At 47.4% G+C, this 16,873-nt stretch overlaps 1 long non-coding RNA gene across 5 annotated transcripts; it reads left to right on the top strand.

The window, feature by feature from the left end:
• Window positions 1–774: 774 nt before the first annotated feature.
• Window positions 775–10,289, top strand: Gm30815. Of its 5 annotated transcripts, none has more exons than XR_865868.1 (3): window positions 775–2,390; window positions 4,248–4,472; window positions 7,193–10,289. It is a non-coding gene; the product is annotated as a predicted gene, 30815 (long non-coding RNA). The 5 variants fall into 5 exon arrangements; XR_865864.1 differs by having other exon boundaries at window positions 4,248–7,332; window positions 7,880–10,289; XR_865863.1 differs by lacking the exon at window positions 7,193–10,289 and having other exon boundaries at window positions 775–1,097; window positions 1,457–2,390; window positions 4,248–6,429.
• The last annotated feature ends 6,584 nt before the right edge of the window (window positions 10,290–16,873 follow it).

Below are 16,873 nucleotides of genomic sequence, written 5' to 3'. Positions count from 1 at the left end.
ATGGAAACTGAGGTTTTGATACAAAATAATATAGCTGGTCAAAGCCTCGAGATCCTAGTTCCATTAGACCTGGGCATGTGTTTCTAGGACGCAGCAGCCTCTGCGCTAGGTGTCGGGAAGCTAAGCACGACCTTCCAGCCGCCAAACCAGTGGTTCTCAACCTTCCTAATGCTGTGACCGTTTAAAACAGCTCCTCGTGTTGTGGTGACCCCCCCCAACCATACAATTATTTTCATTGCTACTTCATAACTGTAATTTTTATGGCTATGACTTGTAAATATCTAAAATGCAGGCTATCTGATATGCTACCCCAGTGATAGTGTTGTTTGACCCCCACAGGGTCACAACCCACAGGTTGAGGACCACTGCCCTAAACCCTTTAATTCACTGTTTGGTTTTTAAGCCTGATTATAGAGTCTAATGTTTTGTTTTAGCTTTGGAGACTTGGACCTGGTGAGATGGTTCAGTAGTTAAGAGTACATACTGCTCTTCCCCAAGACTCTAGATTTCCAGTACCCGTGTTGGATGGGTCACAACTGCCTGTAACTCCAGTTCCAGTGGATCTAGTACCTCTGGCCTCTATGGGCGTGTGTGCTCATATACACAAGCCCACACACAGAAACAGCCACATATGCATGATTAAAAGCATATCTTAAAACACCCTTAAATGTATAAACTACAAATGCTATCTTCCTCTGTGTAAATTATTAACCTTACCCGCTGTGAGTGTCAATGTTTGGTTATCCCCAAACCTCCTGACTTTGGGTTCTTTCTTCTAATGAAACAAAGGGGCTCCAAGTGACAGGGCCAAGGCTATGGAGTGACATTTCACCCTTACCCTACGGCCCCACATTGCTCCTCAGCCATCTGAGCCCCCAAAGAAATGGTGACAGTACCCCTGTCACCCATGGAAGACTAGAGAGGCACCTTGCTTATTCAGAGCATGATTGCCCCAGACCAGAAAGAAGTGGAAGAAACAGACCCTCCAAAGAAGATGAGAAGAAAGAAGGGGGCCCGCGGAGAGTGCAGTCTGCTGATGTCCTGATGATATCAGCAGCAGAGAGAGCATTGTCACAGTGAACAGTCTTGGTTCCCAGGTAAAGGGCTTCATGATTGGCTCCATTTTTTACAGATGTGAACACCAAGGAGCAGACTGGGGAGAAGGGAAAGGTGCTTGGCCAAGGCAAGACTCAGTGGCCCCAAATTCAGGTCCAGGTCACCCTGGCAGCATCCCTGTGGGCTCAGCGGAGCTGGGTAGAGCACAGCAGAAAGGAGCTGTTTTCTGCATTTGGCTTGTGATGTTTGTTACCTGCAGCATGTGGTCAGATAAGACACTGGAAGAGAGGTTCCTTCCCACCTCTTACAAGGGTGACTTCCTCCTCGGCATGGCTTTCTGCGAGAGGTCACCACTTGCTTCCTTGGGCCTGAGTGAAGAATCAGTGCCTTTCCTCCACAGTGTGAAGACACAGGACGAGTCTGGAGTGCATTAGAGAAGCCAGGAGAAGTCGCTCCTTGTGATGCTGAAGTCAGGGAAGAAGTGAAGACCGTGGGTGGAAATGAGAAGCATTCAACCATAAATTAACGTAAACCCGGGGTCATCCCACATACAGCCCTGGCAATAAGGGAATTCACAATGTAGAAGAAGAAGTGTGTCAGGCATTAAACACCAGGTACAGCTGGGAGATTACAGAACAAAGTACGGAGAGTGTAAAAGAGATAAGGGAGGCGAAGTTAGGAAAATGAAAAGGAGGCTGGAGCACAGGTTCAGATGACTTCGGGGAATTGTCAAGTGTGCGGGAAGCGTGGGTCACTGAAGGAGACGGCCGGATGACTAAGATGAGGGAAAGGTAATTTGTTGAAAAATGAGGTAGAGGTGGTTACAATTTGTATGTGTGCTGGAACTGTCAGGAAGATAGTAGGGTGGGCAATGACGAGTGTCAGAAACGGACAAACTCTTCAGAGGGGAAGCCAGGGAAATACGAAAGGTCAAGAAAGCCAACAGGACAGCCCCGTCCCAAGGGACCTGAGGATGAAAATATCAGAGAGCAAAATATCAGAGAGCTTGGTTCAAAGGTACAGCACAGCAAACACGGGAACTGCTGCAAATTTAGGCCAGGAGGATGAGAACAGAGAGGGTCTATTTGCGATGGGAGGGGATAAAAGCCGGGATGTGGATCACTGCGGTCTCCAGGGGTTGTGGGCTTAGGCTTCCTTCTTGACTCCATTCTCTCCTTCCTTCCTATTTCCCTTTCCCATTTTATCTATCAGAGGCTGCCGACATCCAGGCGCTCTGCTACTTTTGGGGGTCTACAGAGGGCTGGAGATTCAAATTCACTTGAGGTCATCCTGAAGGCGCAACAATCAAATCCCCACCTTTGGGAAGGAAGCGGGTAACGAACAGCAAAGCTTATCGAAGTGGCCAAGAATAACCCTTCTAAAATGTTTTGTTCCATTTTGATTCCTGTAGTTTTTAAAAAGACTGTATAGAAGCCATCCTCTTAAACCAGCGGCCCAGGCTAGCTCTGACATGGTTCTGGGAGCCCCTTCTGTCACACGGGTGTGGCTGGGGACAGCCGTGCTGCAGATCCTGAAGATCCAGCAAAGGCTGCATTATGGGGCTCCATGGAGTCAGGGGCCACCTCCTCCCCCCAGAACGGGGAGAGATCTCACATGTGCAGGCACTGAAGGCAGCTGAGGTGGTGGAGGAAGGGCAAGGTGGATGGAGAGAGGCTGGTGATTCAACACAGAGACAAATTAGCCAGTGAGGCTGAGGACAGGCAGTCCAGAGGTGGGACAGATCGTCCGTGCTGAGGAGGGAGAATCTGGTACAGATAAAGTGTCAATGTCTTTCTCATCAGGTTATGGTGCAATAAAAGAATCAACTGTTATCCTGGATTGTACATGCGGGGGTGGAGGCATGAAGTTAGGTGACTGGCTGAGCTCACTGACGGGAACTGAGGGGTGTTGTTGAAGGCAATGGGGAAGCAGCAATAGGATTTTCCTTCTTCATATCCACTGTCTCCTTCCTCGATCTTGCCACTGACGTAAAGCCAGCCAGTGGTCCTGGCCACCCTATACATTTGAGAGCATACATCCATAGTCAAAGCTGGTGCGTGCGTGCGTGCGTGCGTGCGTGCGTGCGTGCGTGTGTGTGTGTGTGTGTGTGTGTGTATGTGGTGTGGGGGGTGTGTGTGTGTGATATGTGTATGGCGTGGTGTGGTATGTGTGTGCTGTGGTGTAATATGTGTGTGTGTGGTTGTCTGTTGTGTGTGTTTGTGTGTGTGTGTGTGATATGTATGTGGTGTGTGTATGTGTGTGTATGGTATGTGTGTATGGTATGTGTGTGTGTGTGTGTGTGATATGTGTGTGGTGTGGTGTGGTGTGATGTATGATTGTATTTGTGTGGTATGTGTATGTGGTATGGGATGTATGTATGGTGTGTGTGTGTGTGTGTGTGTGTGTGTGTGTGTGTGTGAAAGTATATCTATGGTAGCCAGAGATTGATATCAGATATCTTCCTCTATTGCTTTCAATCTGACTCTTTGGCAGGGCCTCCCACTGGACCACTGACCAGGCGCTTGCTAATGTGGCAGGACAGGCTAGCCAGCAAGCCTCGGGGATCTGCCTGTCTCTGCTTCCCCAGTGCTAGGGATACAAGTGCCTGCCATCAGGATGGATCTTATGGATGCTGGGGATTCAAACCCAGTCCTCGTGTTTGTGCTACAAGCACTTCACTGACTAAGCATCTTCCAAGCCCCTCAGCTGGTGTTTGTGGAGAGGAAGGCTGAGGCAGGGTGAACTTGGGGTAGCAGTCCATGTTCTTTGAAACCAAGCCCTATGGCTCGGTAGGCTAAGTTAGGAGCCAGATGTCCAAAGAGAAAGTTGCTCTATTACCTTTGAACTCATATAAAAACAAATGACTGTTCATTTCAGTACTTTTCTATTAGAAGCTTTTAATTCATCTTTGATGTACGTACGCGTTCAAGTTCCAATTTGTAGTAGTGCAGCTCATTTAACATTTATTCTACAAATTATACATACAGATACAAGCCAGAGTTGTGTATACTATAAATACACATTGCCCCCAAAGTCAGGCATAAATGAACACCTTTAGATTCATGAGGTATTAAGGACACATGATAGGAAAGGGGAAGCAATTTATCCTCCTCAGACAAGCTATCTCCTTCATCCTGAGTTCTCACCTGATAACACCTCCGCTGATCCAGCCTTTATCTTATTTCTTTAAGGTCAGGCTGCAGAGAAATCCAGACACCAGGAAAATTTCTCATGGGAAATCTACTGTCTGCCCTCCACAGGGTGTGAGTCTTGGCCTTCAGAACAAGCTATCACGGTTGTGGTGACCTTTGGTGTTCTCTAAGCTATCTGAGGTCACAGGTTCAATGTTACCTTTGGGTTTCTACATGCAGGTGACTACAATGAGCCTCTGGAGCCGCCTTCTCTTCAGGAAGTAGGTTCGTTTTGAAATGAATGTGTGTATGGGGCGGGGGCTCAGATCGTTAACTCCCTTGGAGTGACAGGGAAGAGGGAAGAGAGGGACTGAATTAACTGAAATTAGACTTGGAGAATGTAAGAAGTGTCAACTCTCATGTGCAGAAGTGGAAGACTTTCCATTTAGAAGAACAAGGTCACTTAGAAGGCACAGTGGTATTGGGCTGGAGAGGCGACTCACTATTTAGGGTCACTGGCTGCTCGAGCTGGAGACCATTGCTTGGTTCCCAGTACCCACATGGCAGCTAGCTCACCCCTGTCTATAATACTAGTTTCAGAGGATCCAATACCATGCACAGTATTGGGCATGCGTGTGGTGTGCATACTCATATCATTCACGCATACAATAAAATAAATAAAAATTTAAAAACCAAAGGAAAAAGAAAAAGAAGGTAAACCAGCACTTATGTATTGGGTACTTGCTATGTGATGTGTCGGCAGGCTGACAGTGCTGAGCAGTGTTAGACCCTGGGGATCCAGCTGTCCCTGCTTCCTTAGTGCTGGGGTCACAGGCATGTGCCATCCTGTTTGTCTTCATACTTGTGGGAAAGCACTTTAACAAGCAAGCCATCTCCTTGGCCCCTGACCTCTGGCCCCCGACCCCTGATCTTTATAAAGAGAGCCATGACTGAAAACACGAGGCTCACAAACTACACACTGCAGGGCAGCAACTTCCTTTTCCCAGTGCACACAGTAGGGCAGGGGGTGCTGCAGATGGCTTTAGTTGAGGAAACCTGCTTCTGTTACGACCTAGGGTCATAGCTGCTGTCTGTACAGATCAACCCAGCCTTTGAGTCCCACAGGTCGCCTGCAGAGGCCATCGGAGACTCCTTCCACACTTGAACCTTGAGAGCAGAGGTCTCTGCATCCCTGGTTGTGTGTTTAAGCTTGAAACAGCATCTGTCTGTAAGGAAATGCTTAGTGTGGGTGAGGCTGAAGTCTCTGACTATTGGGTAACTTTATTCCTGCTTTCAGATCCTGGCTTCAGCTGCCTTCCCTGCCTCCTTTTTTTTTTTTTCCTAGCTTAGCAAATGGAAGACCCTTCCCCAGTAAAGATGTCTTTGAACTTATGAATAAATCGATTGCCACATCTTCCCTGAAGCCTGGGACTCTAAGTTGACTTTGCCACTCGCTTCTAAAGCTTGCACCCAAGAGAGGGAAACTAACAAACTTCACTCCTTTGCTTACTTCACGGCTGAACAATAAATATTTGGGCAAGCCCTGGGAACTCTGGAAAGAGAAACAACTCAGCTCTCCTCCATGAGTCTCACCTGTCTCTCAGATCAAAGTATCACAGACACAGAGAGAGGGACCCTTCTCTCTAGGGACCTGTTCACATGCCTCTCTCCACAGCACATGGAGGCTTTGCTTCTGAGAGCTTGGGTGGCCAGGTGAGCAGCTGCTGTTCAGCACCTCTATGAAGACACAGTGGCTGGAACTCTGATAGCAGGAGCTTAAGGAGACAGATTAAGGACCTTTTTGCAGGAGCTGGCTGCTTGCGAGTTTTCCTTACTTCTTGTCCCCCCTTTTTTATCCCTCGTGCTTTCGAGTATTTGGTGGTGATCGTGAAAATTGGCACTCATTTACAGAAATGCCCCTTGGGGACTTCAGGTATTGCAACTGGATAAAACATATATTGGCTTCAGAATGGAGAGGAAAGCCCTTTATTCAGTACACATAGATGGGTAAACGCTAGCATGTATCCGATGCCTTAAACCATGTTTGTTCTCAGTCCCTGGGATGCCAGTGTTCAAACTTCGGATGTAATTAGGACGCTGTGCAAGGATGTGTTTTCAAGGATGCTAACTATAGCTGCTCTGTCTGACTGTTAAACTGAGAAACTGTCTAGATGTTCAATAACTGGGATTGATCGAATGAATGAAGGCACAGAAATATAATAAAGCACATATAATTGTAAAACTGGCATGGCAAATGTGTGCATTCAGACACATGCATACATGTTGTGAGTTATGAAACAGTGTGTGTGTAGTCAAATCTCACTTGAAAATATGTAGCTTGAGCTAGCGAGGTAGCTTAGCAGGGAAGGGGGCTGCAGCCAAGCTTGATGACCTGAGTTCAACCCTGGGAGCCCAGATGGTGGAAGGAGAGAACTCCCAAAAGTTGTTTTCTAACCTGCACAGGTATATCATAGCATGTGAATGTATACACACACACACACACACACACACACACACACACACACACACACAAATTGTGTTTCAAATTATCTTTCTTTTAAAATTTCTTAATTTCTATATGAAGTCTGGAGATTTATACCAAGATGAAAGGTTCAACTATAGGACTCCCCCAAATAATCCAAAATGATTGTCTATTATTATTATTATTATTATTATTATTACACTAAGAAAAAAAATCACACAGGGAAAGGTCCCCTGTGGCTGCAGTCAGTCCTTGAAGCATACATGCTGTGACCTCTCACCTGGAAGCCACCAGGACTTCTGAACTCAGCTTCAGTTTTCCCTGTCCCCTGACTCTGACCCCCTCCTTGCCCCATATCGACCATTTCTGTAAATCTGATGGGACTGGCTCATATGCCCTCCACTGCAACAGTACCTGTAGATTACCATCTTCAGCCAAGGGCTGTGCACCGCTTGAGCCCTCCCTAGACTGTAGATGAACAAATGCTTTGCTGTTGAAGGAGCCATAAAGATGTTTATTACAGGTTTACTGGAAGAAGCAAATTCATATGTAAACTTACAGAACAGTTTGAAGACAACGAGATTGTCCATGAAGGGCATTAAAGGACTCGTACAGAAGGCATGTGGAAGAGCTGTTCATTCTGCATGGTGACCAAATGACCAGGTGTGCCTAGCCATGATGTACAACCAGGGACATGGCACTTTTGTGTTCCAACTCGAATCCTCTGTCCTCCCAGTTCTCTGCATTGTGGCTGGACTCATGTCATCCAAAGCAGTAGAGTGCAGGCTCAGGGAACAGGTGATCTGATTCTGCCACAGCAGGCAGTCTATGGGGAGTGAAACCAGATGGCTGGCCTTGACAGGTGACACAAGGGTCCAGAGTACCACAAGTGCTCTGTCCTACCGAAGGGTTCAGACATATGCATAGTCCCACTTCTCCTCTCTCCATCGTGTGTGTGTCCCTCTTTACCTTGTATAAGTATCTGTCTGTCTGTCTGTCTGTCTGTCTGTCTGTCTGTCTGTCTCTACCCCACCCCCCCCTCTCATTTCAACTCAGGCATTAGAATTCTTGGCTCATACTTGGTTGACGCTGTTTGGAGAGGCTTAGGAGAGATGGCTTTGTTAGGGGAATTTTGCATCATGGGGACAGGCTATGAGAGTTAAAAGACTTGAGTGGTTTCTAGTTCACCTTCTGTGCTTCTTTCTTGCAGTTCAAGATGTGAGGCCTCAGCTTCTGCTCCTGCTGCATTCTTACCGTCTGTCTATTGCTTTTGCTCCACCCTCATGGATTCTAACTCTCTAGAACGATAAACCCAAATAAACTCACTCTTCTGTAGGTTGTCTCGGTCCTGGTGTTTTATCACAGCAATAGAAAAGTAATTGGTACATCGAAGGTGTGAATTTGTATATCTCTCTGTGTGTACCTTCAACACATGTTAATCTCTTTCCATCTTTTGTGAATCTTTCCATCTTTTGTGAATCCATGTATATGTGTATTGCGTACATGTCTTTCTCTTCATCGAGTATGCGTCAAACCCCCACCTTCCCTCCGAAGGCATGTTGTTACTACATCTAGTTTTTGCCTTTATCAGGCAATGATCTAAGCTGGACCATCTTCTCTCCCTGGAGCGAGGTTGTTTTCTGCTGATGGTACCAGGCTCTGCAGAACCTCCACCTTCACACCCAGCTCCTCTGTGAACAGCCACACACACGAGAGATGCCTGGCTGAGATTCAAGGCACGGTGGGCAGCATTTGAGAGGCAGAGCAGAGGTGGGGGGGTCCTAGGGAGTGAGAACTGTGGGCCCTGGCCTCATTAGCAACTGTGCTGCTGGGCAGGGACCCCCAGGCCACACAAGGGACATCCGAGGAGAAGGTCGGGGTGCTACGTTCAGCAATGGGGCCTTTTTACAGAAGGCCATTGCTGTCGCGTTCTGGCCTCTCTGTGCTCGCTCTATAAGAGCTGACAAAGAGGACCTCACTGCTGAGTCTCGGACTGAATGTTTAATGTAATTAATGCATATTTCATAGCACGGTAACTGCCAGAGCTTTGCTCTGCCGGCCTCCCTGGCTGAGTTATTTACACAGCCATTTTGAGCTCAGTCCCAGAGCAAGTTGACGAATGAGCAGGCATCCACACAACACATCTGGCCTTTTCCCCATGCAGATCAGGGCCCTGCAACTTCACGAAGTCCCAGCACAGCATTTCACACCAGAGCTACTTGGTGGGGTGAATATATCTTCCCTGGGAACCACCAGCAAAAGTCCCTCCTCCTCCTCCCTGTTCCCAAGCCTCAAGAAAGTATTAAAAGGGTGCTTTCATGCTAAAGCCGTCGTACCCTGAAATGGAACTTAGTGATATTTCATTTCAAAGATCCCTAAAAATGAAGTGAGGAGCCGTGCCCCTAGTTAGCAGCTCCCTTTATCCATTGATCAGTCTGACAGCCTGTCGCAGGCAGCTTTGCCCATAGGATGGTGTGACATAAATCACGGGCTCCTAGGCTCACCTGCTCATCATGGTGATGGCTTTGGCAGGTTTTCAGGTTCTTGGGGTATAGATCTCTGTACTGGGACAGCCAGGCTGCGACTGGGAAGGCAGGGTTGCACAGGGGAATGGCAGCTTCTCATCTCCTTTGGCTTCTCCTGGAACAGGCACGGGTCCAGCCCTTTGAGCCTCAGTTGTAACCTCCCATTCACCACCAGGAAGCTTCAACTCTCTTTGTGTGAAAGCTGTGTCCCTCCGAAGAGTTGTAGATCAGGAGGTTCCTTTGGGTAGACAGGACCCTGTGTTTCCAGGACTCTGGGGCTAGGTGGAGACATTCCTGCTTGCTTTGTCTTTAATTCCCTGCCCCACTCTTCTTACCTGTCTTTTTCAGCCACTTAACGAAATAAAAATAAATCAATTTAGGAAAACCCTCTAAAAGAGTGAAGGACACCCTTTACAGTGTGAACATAGTTTTACCATCTCTGCTTTCTGTCTGGAATCATGTCCGCCATGACCCCCTGCGGGGAGACACATTGACTTAAGAAGTTAATGTTATTTATTTTGGCTTCATTTGTTTATAGCGTTGGAGATCAAACCTAGGAGCCTGTGAGTACAAGGCAAGCCACTAACCTATGAGCCCAGTCCTAAACTAGTAGCTATTTCTAACCTTTTGCAATTGCCACCTAATATTGTCATCTTCAAATATGCTGAGCCACATTCATCACCATCTGAGGGGACACGCAGCCTGTGGGCCACAGTTGGACACAATTGGACAAAAGTGTTATTTTAACTGTCCAGGTTATTTGACAGTGAGTGTGCAGTGTTGAATGGATAAAACATGATCTGATGAGAAATGGTTTCTTAGTGGTACAGTCTATTCCTGAGCTCACCTCTGCCAGTGAGCAGATTTGAAGTCCTGCTTTGAGGAAAGGCAGAAGACTCAGGTCTCAGCTCCAAAATGTGGGTTCAGGTCAGATACTTGAACTTGGGAGAGAATATTTAGTCCTCCTGGTCAATGGGAAGTGGACACCATTCTGCCTACCTCCACTTGTGGGCCTTCCAGTCACTTACCTTCTGTAAGTCTTTCTGGCGGTTCCTCAGAAAATTGGACATAGTACTACCGGAGGATCCAGCAATACCTCTCCTGGGCATATATCCAGAAGATGCCCCAACTGGTAAGAAGGACACATGCTCCACTATGTTCATAGCAGCCTTATTTATAATAGCCAGAAGCTGGAACGAACCCAGATGCCCCTCAACAGAGGAATGGATACAGAAAATGTGGTACATCTACACAATGGAGTACTACTCAGCTATTAAAAAGAATGAATTTATGAAATTCCTAGCCAAATGGATGGACCTGGAGGGCATCATCCTGAGTGAGGTAACACATTCACAAAGGAACTCACACAATATGTACTCACTGATAAGTGGATATTAGCCCAAAACCTAGGATACCCAAGATATAAGATACAATTTCCTAAACACATGAAACTCAAGAAAAATGAAGACTGAAGTGTGGACACTATGCCCCTCCTTAGAAGTGGGAACAAAACACCCTTGGAAGGAGTTACAGAGACAAAGTTTGGAGCTGAGATGAAAGGATGGACCATGTAGAGACTGCCTTATCCAGGGATCCACCCCATAATCAGCATCCAAACGCTGACACCATTGCATACACTAGCAAGATTTTATCGAAAGGACCCAGATGTAGCTGTCTCTTGTGAGACTATGCCGGGGCCTAGCAAACACAGAAGTGGATGCCCACAGTCAGCTAATGGATGGATTACAGGGCTCCCAATGGAGGAGCTAGAGAAAGTACCCAAGGAGCTAAAGGGATCTGCAACCCTATAGGTGGATCAACATTATGAACTAACCAGTACCCCGGAGCTCTTGACTCTAGCTGCATATGTATCAAAAGATGGCCTAGTCGGCCATCACTGGAAAGAGAGGCCCATTGGACACACAAACTTTATATGCCCCAGAACAGGGGAACGCCAGGGCCAAAAAGGGGGAGTGGGCGGGTAGGGGAGTGGGGGTGGGTGGGTATGGGGGACTTTTGGTATAGCATTGGAAATGTAAATGAGCTAAATACCTAATAAAAAATGGAAAGAAAAAAAAAAAGTCTTTCTGCCCTAACTGTGAACTCCCCCACAATGCCTTTGTTAGGAATCATGTAAGGAAGTGCTCCTGACTTCTCACAGAGGCTGAGTGTGGACCACATTCAGTCATGACCAGCTTAAGGAAGGCGGGGCTGAGGGCCACTTGTTCAATTCATCCTGGACTCTCAGTGACAATGAAAAGACATAAGACAGCTTTATCACTACTTTTCAAAAAAAATCACAATCAAACCCAGAGGACTGTGCCAACCATACAGTGAGCAAAGCAGGTGTAAGGGCCAGTGAGTTCCTGGAGGGGAAGTCCGCAGCCTCTTTGCCTTGCTCTTGGACCCTGGGAGACACATGACAAAGGGGGGGGGGGTCTTCCTGCCACTCCCTATAGCCAGTTACTCATCTCAAAGAGACCAGCATAGGGGAGAACAGGGTACAAACTCTCTGGGTTCTACGAAGCCCCCCGAAGCCCATTCTCTAATTCGAGAACCTTCTGGTGATCAGTATGGGGTGGGGCTCCTTTTCTCCTGATGGACTGAGGCAGGGGCATGACCCCTGCTCCTGTTTACAGCCCACACATATGCATACATATGTTTTATGGTTTCTCTGGGTGAGAGAAAAGGTTAAGGGCTGTAAGGTGACTTGACAAAGGACAGTCAGTTGTCCCATTGTGCAAATTACTTTGCTGAATGGAGCTTCAAGCTCAGACTGAAGGCTTCCTCATGCAGAAAGGACAGACCTGAGCAGGCACAGAAATGCCTCGGGTGCTTACAACATGGTGCAGGTCCCCAGGTGCCACCCTTGAAGAGGGTGACTCAGCGGGGGCTAAGCGTTACAAGCCCTCCAGCGAGTCTTGTGATCTACCGGGTGTGGGCCTGCTGTAGGGCATTTGCCCAGCTGCCCTCCTAGAGAGGTTTGCTCATGGCTTCTTTGTCCTATAACCATGTCTATTTCTGGCTCCTTACCTATGGGTTCAGAGTTTTCGTGTCTACCTCAAACAGGCCTAGAATAGCCACTGTAAACCAAACGCTATACAACACCCTGTGCTTAAGGGGACGCGTGAGTTTCAGCCCAGCTGAGTTTGACTTCCTGAGGGTGATGTCAGAAGTTTCAGAAGCAGGTGCCTTTGAAAAGGTCGGAAGGGATTTTACATGTGTTCTCCCAGATTTCAGAAGCCTGTGTACTCACGACTTCCTGTACAAACCCCGAACCCTTAGTATCCAGCTCCCCAGCTCCCAGGAACAAAGCCTGGCCCCGCGAGGCTGAGTGAGCACTATTGGCAGTGCCTTCTGAAGAAGTGGGGGCTTCCTAGCTGGAGCTTTGCAGCTTGAGCAGCAGGGCCCCTTACTGAGTCCTTTTCCACCTTTCAATATGTAACAGCCCTGCCCCAACTTCCACTTCCACTCCCCTCAGCCCCACGGACACACACTCACGGCTTCGACAAGAGCTGGAAGAGAAGCTGAAAGGCACGGAGCATCTTTATTGATTCTGATCTTTGAGTCGGAACGTTGTCGCATGGGAAGTTCACAAAGCCAGTGATGGCCAAAGCTCCAAATAGTCAGAACTCCAGGGCTTGGGACATTCAGTCTAGAGTTTTCCAAAACGCCCACGAGAAGGGCTGGGAAGATGGATCAGTGGTGTAGTGCCTGGCACGCAAACCTGAGAACCTGAGTTTGGATTCCCCAGAATCCATGTAAAAATCTGGGTGTGTATCTATTAATCACAGTGGAGACAGGCGGGTCCTGTGGCTTGTGGATACCTAGTCTACCCAAAAGGCCAGACTCCGGGTCCAGTGAGAGGCATTTTCTCACCGAGTAAGGTAGGAAGTGGTTGGGGAAGACATTCTATACTTCTGGCCTCCTTGTGGGCATGCACAGGCAAGCACATCTGCACGCGTGTGCGTGCACACACACACACACACACACACACACACTGGAGGTGCAGGTGGATAGGCAGTTAAGGAGCACGGGTATCACAGAAGAGAACTGTGCTAGGAAATCAGAAGACTTGTCACTCTAGCCCAGGTGTCTGTTTACAAACAGCTCTCTCTTCTTAGCTGGACTTCCTTTCACTCTTACAAAATGAAGGCGTTCCACTAGGCTTCTCAGGGGCCAGATCTCTCTCTCTCTCTCTCTCTCTCTCTCTCTCTCTCTCTCTCTCTCTCTCTCTCTCTCTTGACCTGCCATATTCTAAATTTTAGTAGTCTGAGGTCAGCTGAGAGTTGTCTAGAGATTAGCAGCAGATACCTTGTGCCTTTAAAGGAGCCAGATACACACAGGAAGACAGACAGCAAGAGGGAGAGAGCAGGAGCGAGATGCTAATTGGAAAGGATGAGGGACATGTCCAGTTGTCAGTTTTGCTCGCCAGGCCCTGGTCTGTGAGTGCTGGAGTAGTGCAGGGTGGATTACAGGAAGGATCTTGGACATGCCTGCTTTTGTCCTGTCTCCTATCTGTCTATCTGTGGGCCTGCTGCTCTTCGGCAGAGAGGCCTCTGTTTGTTTTCTTAAGACGATTAAGTCTTTCTAAGTCTCCCTCAGCAGAGCCTGTGATTGGAAGTGACAATTGGACGCTACCCTATTTAAAAGCTGCCACTTTGTATTAGCAGAAGGATCAGCTCAGATTGGAGGACATTTCATTGATGCATGTTAAACCCTGATCACAGGGGCAGGACCTGGTGTGGGGGAGGTGAGTGGGGCCCACAGCAAGGAGATCCAGTTGGAGATCTGGCCGGCTTCACTTTTACTTTCACAGTTAAGGATTGTGAGCCGCAGCTCAAACCCACTATTCTCATCCAAGAGGAAGAAGACAATTGGGAAGCTGGGCTATGGGTGGTGTAAGTAGCTGACCTGGGGGCACGCACCTGTGGGTGAGTGGAGTGGGGAAATGTGTGGCCATGTATCATTAAATCAAATCTCTACTTTCAGCTCAAGCGTGAAGCAATGCAGTCACCACATCTATCCCCTCCTCCTCCTCCTCCCACGTAAGGCAATTCCTTTCTTTCCCAATCGTTGGGCAAATCTTGCTATGGGAGGTTTATCAGCAGATCTTCTCCCGTTGGAGATAGCCTTCTTGACACACGCAAGGGCTCCAGGGGCCACATTAACTGGGAGACAGACCGGTAACCAGCAATTTAAACAGTAAGAAACAGGTGCTGAAGAGGGATCCAGTGTCTTGGCGACACTAACACTCCAGGGGAATAAAGGATGCTAACTAGCGCTGGTATTTGGTTGAAGCTAGAAGAAGTGTGGTCTAGAGAAGAGAATAATATAGTCCAATGTCACTGAGGTCCAGATTGAACATACTGGAGTCACGGAATTAGATGAGTTTCAAGATGGTTGGAGCACATGTCTTTGAGGAAAGAGAAGTGGAAAGCAAACCAGAGAGGAAGATGGGAAGAGTAGTTGAGTTAGAATCTTGCCAGGAAGCTAAAGGGATCCACTGAAAGGTCTTGGAGAAGAACGCCATATTAGACACACAGCTTGCACGGTCTTTCTCAGAGTCACACGCAGGGTACATCATGATAGTGCATCAGTCCAGGAGCTGCATGCACTGCGCTGCTAACCTAACCCATGATTTACTTGTGAAGATCCAGCTGCTGTCCATCTTATCCCAAACTGCAATCACATAGAATCATCAGCCTTCATTGCTTCAAGTGAATGGAAAACTCCAGCAGCCTTGAGGGATCTCCATGTCTAACCCCACATCTCTGACCTGAATTTCTCCACCATTGTGCAGCTTCTGTAGAGGTCAATGCTTTTGCGCTTGTCTCTTCATCTACAGCAGACTTCCCTGGGATCTGGTAGAAGACAGTATGCATTCGCTTTTCCATGGCCCAAGAGGACCTGACCATTGGACACAGAATGAGACAGTTTCTATTGTCAGCTAGGGAAGTGAGAAAGAAGTTAACTGTTCTGAGCATACTTAGTACCCATGATCCTCTTTCTACTTAGTACCCATGATCCTCTTTCAGTGCAAGATGACTTACTAAGCAATTGAACTTCTAAGTGATGAATTTTTAATAGACTTGTGGTATTCTTAAATTTGGACTAATTTGTATTGTGAAATTAATGCAAGATCTTAGGGGGCAAACAAGAAAGGAAAGGTTATCATTCAACAGTGACGTGTTTGTGTATCAAGTTGACAAGGGGTAGATTGTGGTGAGGCTAACCTTGGTTGTAAACTTGACATACCTGGGAGAGGGGAAGCACAAGTGAGGTGGTTTTTCTTGATTGGAAATTGATGTGGGAAGGCCCAGAGTACTATGGGTAGAACAGTTCCTGGGCATGTGGGCCTGGCCTAGATAGGAAAGGTGTTACATGATTTTCCCTGTCCAATTATATTAGTTCAGAGGAGGCCTGTGATGCTAAGAGTTGCAGAGAGAGAGAGAGAGAAAGAGAGAGAGAGAGAGAGAGATCACCTCTGGGAGGCGGGGAAGAAGAACCTGGTTACGAACATGAACCCACGTGGTTTCACTGTGATTTCATAAGGTTAGAAATAATGGGTTAAAACTTTATCAATAAATTGGGTCTGAAATTATTTATTGGCATCGTGTAAATTGTGATTTTTATGGATACATAAATCTAATTTGTTAGCTATATGCTTAAGAGTCTGATTTTACCGGGTTACTGTGTATTGTGTTATCAGACCACCAGGATGGCAGATCTATTTTGTTACTGGAGTGTGGGACTGCCAGTTACAGGGGATTATAGCAGAGACGGAACTTGTGGCTCATGGGACAAGTGAGCCAGATGCTGTGGGGGCTAGCTCCAGAGAGTTGGCAGTGGTGGCAGGCATGCAGGAGTGTGGCCTGGCCCTGGGGAGAGTTGGCGGGTTCATCTTTTAATAAATTCTGCAACAAAAAAGTAGCTGAACGTAAGCCTAGAAACAAGCCCGTGGTGTTGGTTTCAAGCTTCCGTCTTCGGTTTTTGCCCCAGCTTCCACTGATGAGAGACTATAAGATAAAGTAAACACCACCCCCCACAAAGAAAAAATCTAGCGCACAGGCAGATGGCTGTAGTTAGATATCATTCTTGGAGATTTGTAGGAACCTGTCTGAGGACAGAGAGTACAACATGAGGATGTCTGACAGATATTGAGTGCAATTTCTCGATGGTTCTTCAAAGATGATCTTGAGAGGGACAAGATTGAAGGCAGATCAACCAAGCAGGGAATTGGGTACCATTTTATGGGAAAGGGACCAACACCACAACTGGGGTGAAAGACCGAGAGGAGAGGGTGCCACAGGTGTGGGGAAAAGAGGTGTTGCTGGCAGGTCTTGGTGTGACAGCATTTGGTGGAGGGAGATGAAGCCTTGGGCTTATGGTCTGGGAACAGCTTGGGTGGGAGCGGGACCACTGTGACAGAAATGGTGTAATAGTCACCCTCTGGGAGGAGTAGGCACGTGCTGAGAGGCCCCTCTTCACCCATTATCCAGCTACTGCTGACCACGTATGATGATGTTCAGAAGTTTGGAGATATAATTATTTGAAACCTTTAGACTATATGTGAATGAAACACAGAATAAACTATCCCCTTTATATAAAAATATTTAGAAAGCTCTAGAATGTCTGTATCTTATGGGTGTGGAGATCCAGGACCGCTGCAAATGAGG

The sequence above is a fragment of the Mus musculus genome, chromosome 1, assembly GCF_000001635.26.
Source record: "Mus musculus strain C57BL/6J chromosome 1, GRCm38.p6 C57BL/6J".
Lineage (NCBI taxonomy): Eukaryota > Metazoa > Chordata > Mammalia > Rodentia > Muridae > Mus > Mus musculus.
This window is presented reverse-complemented; position numbering and strand designations above follow the sequence as displayed.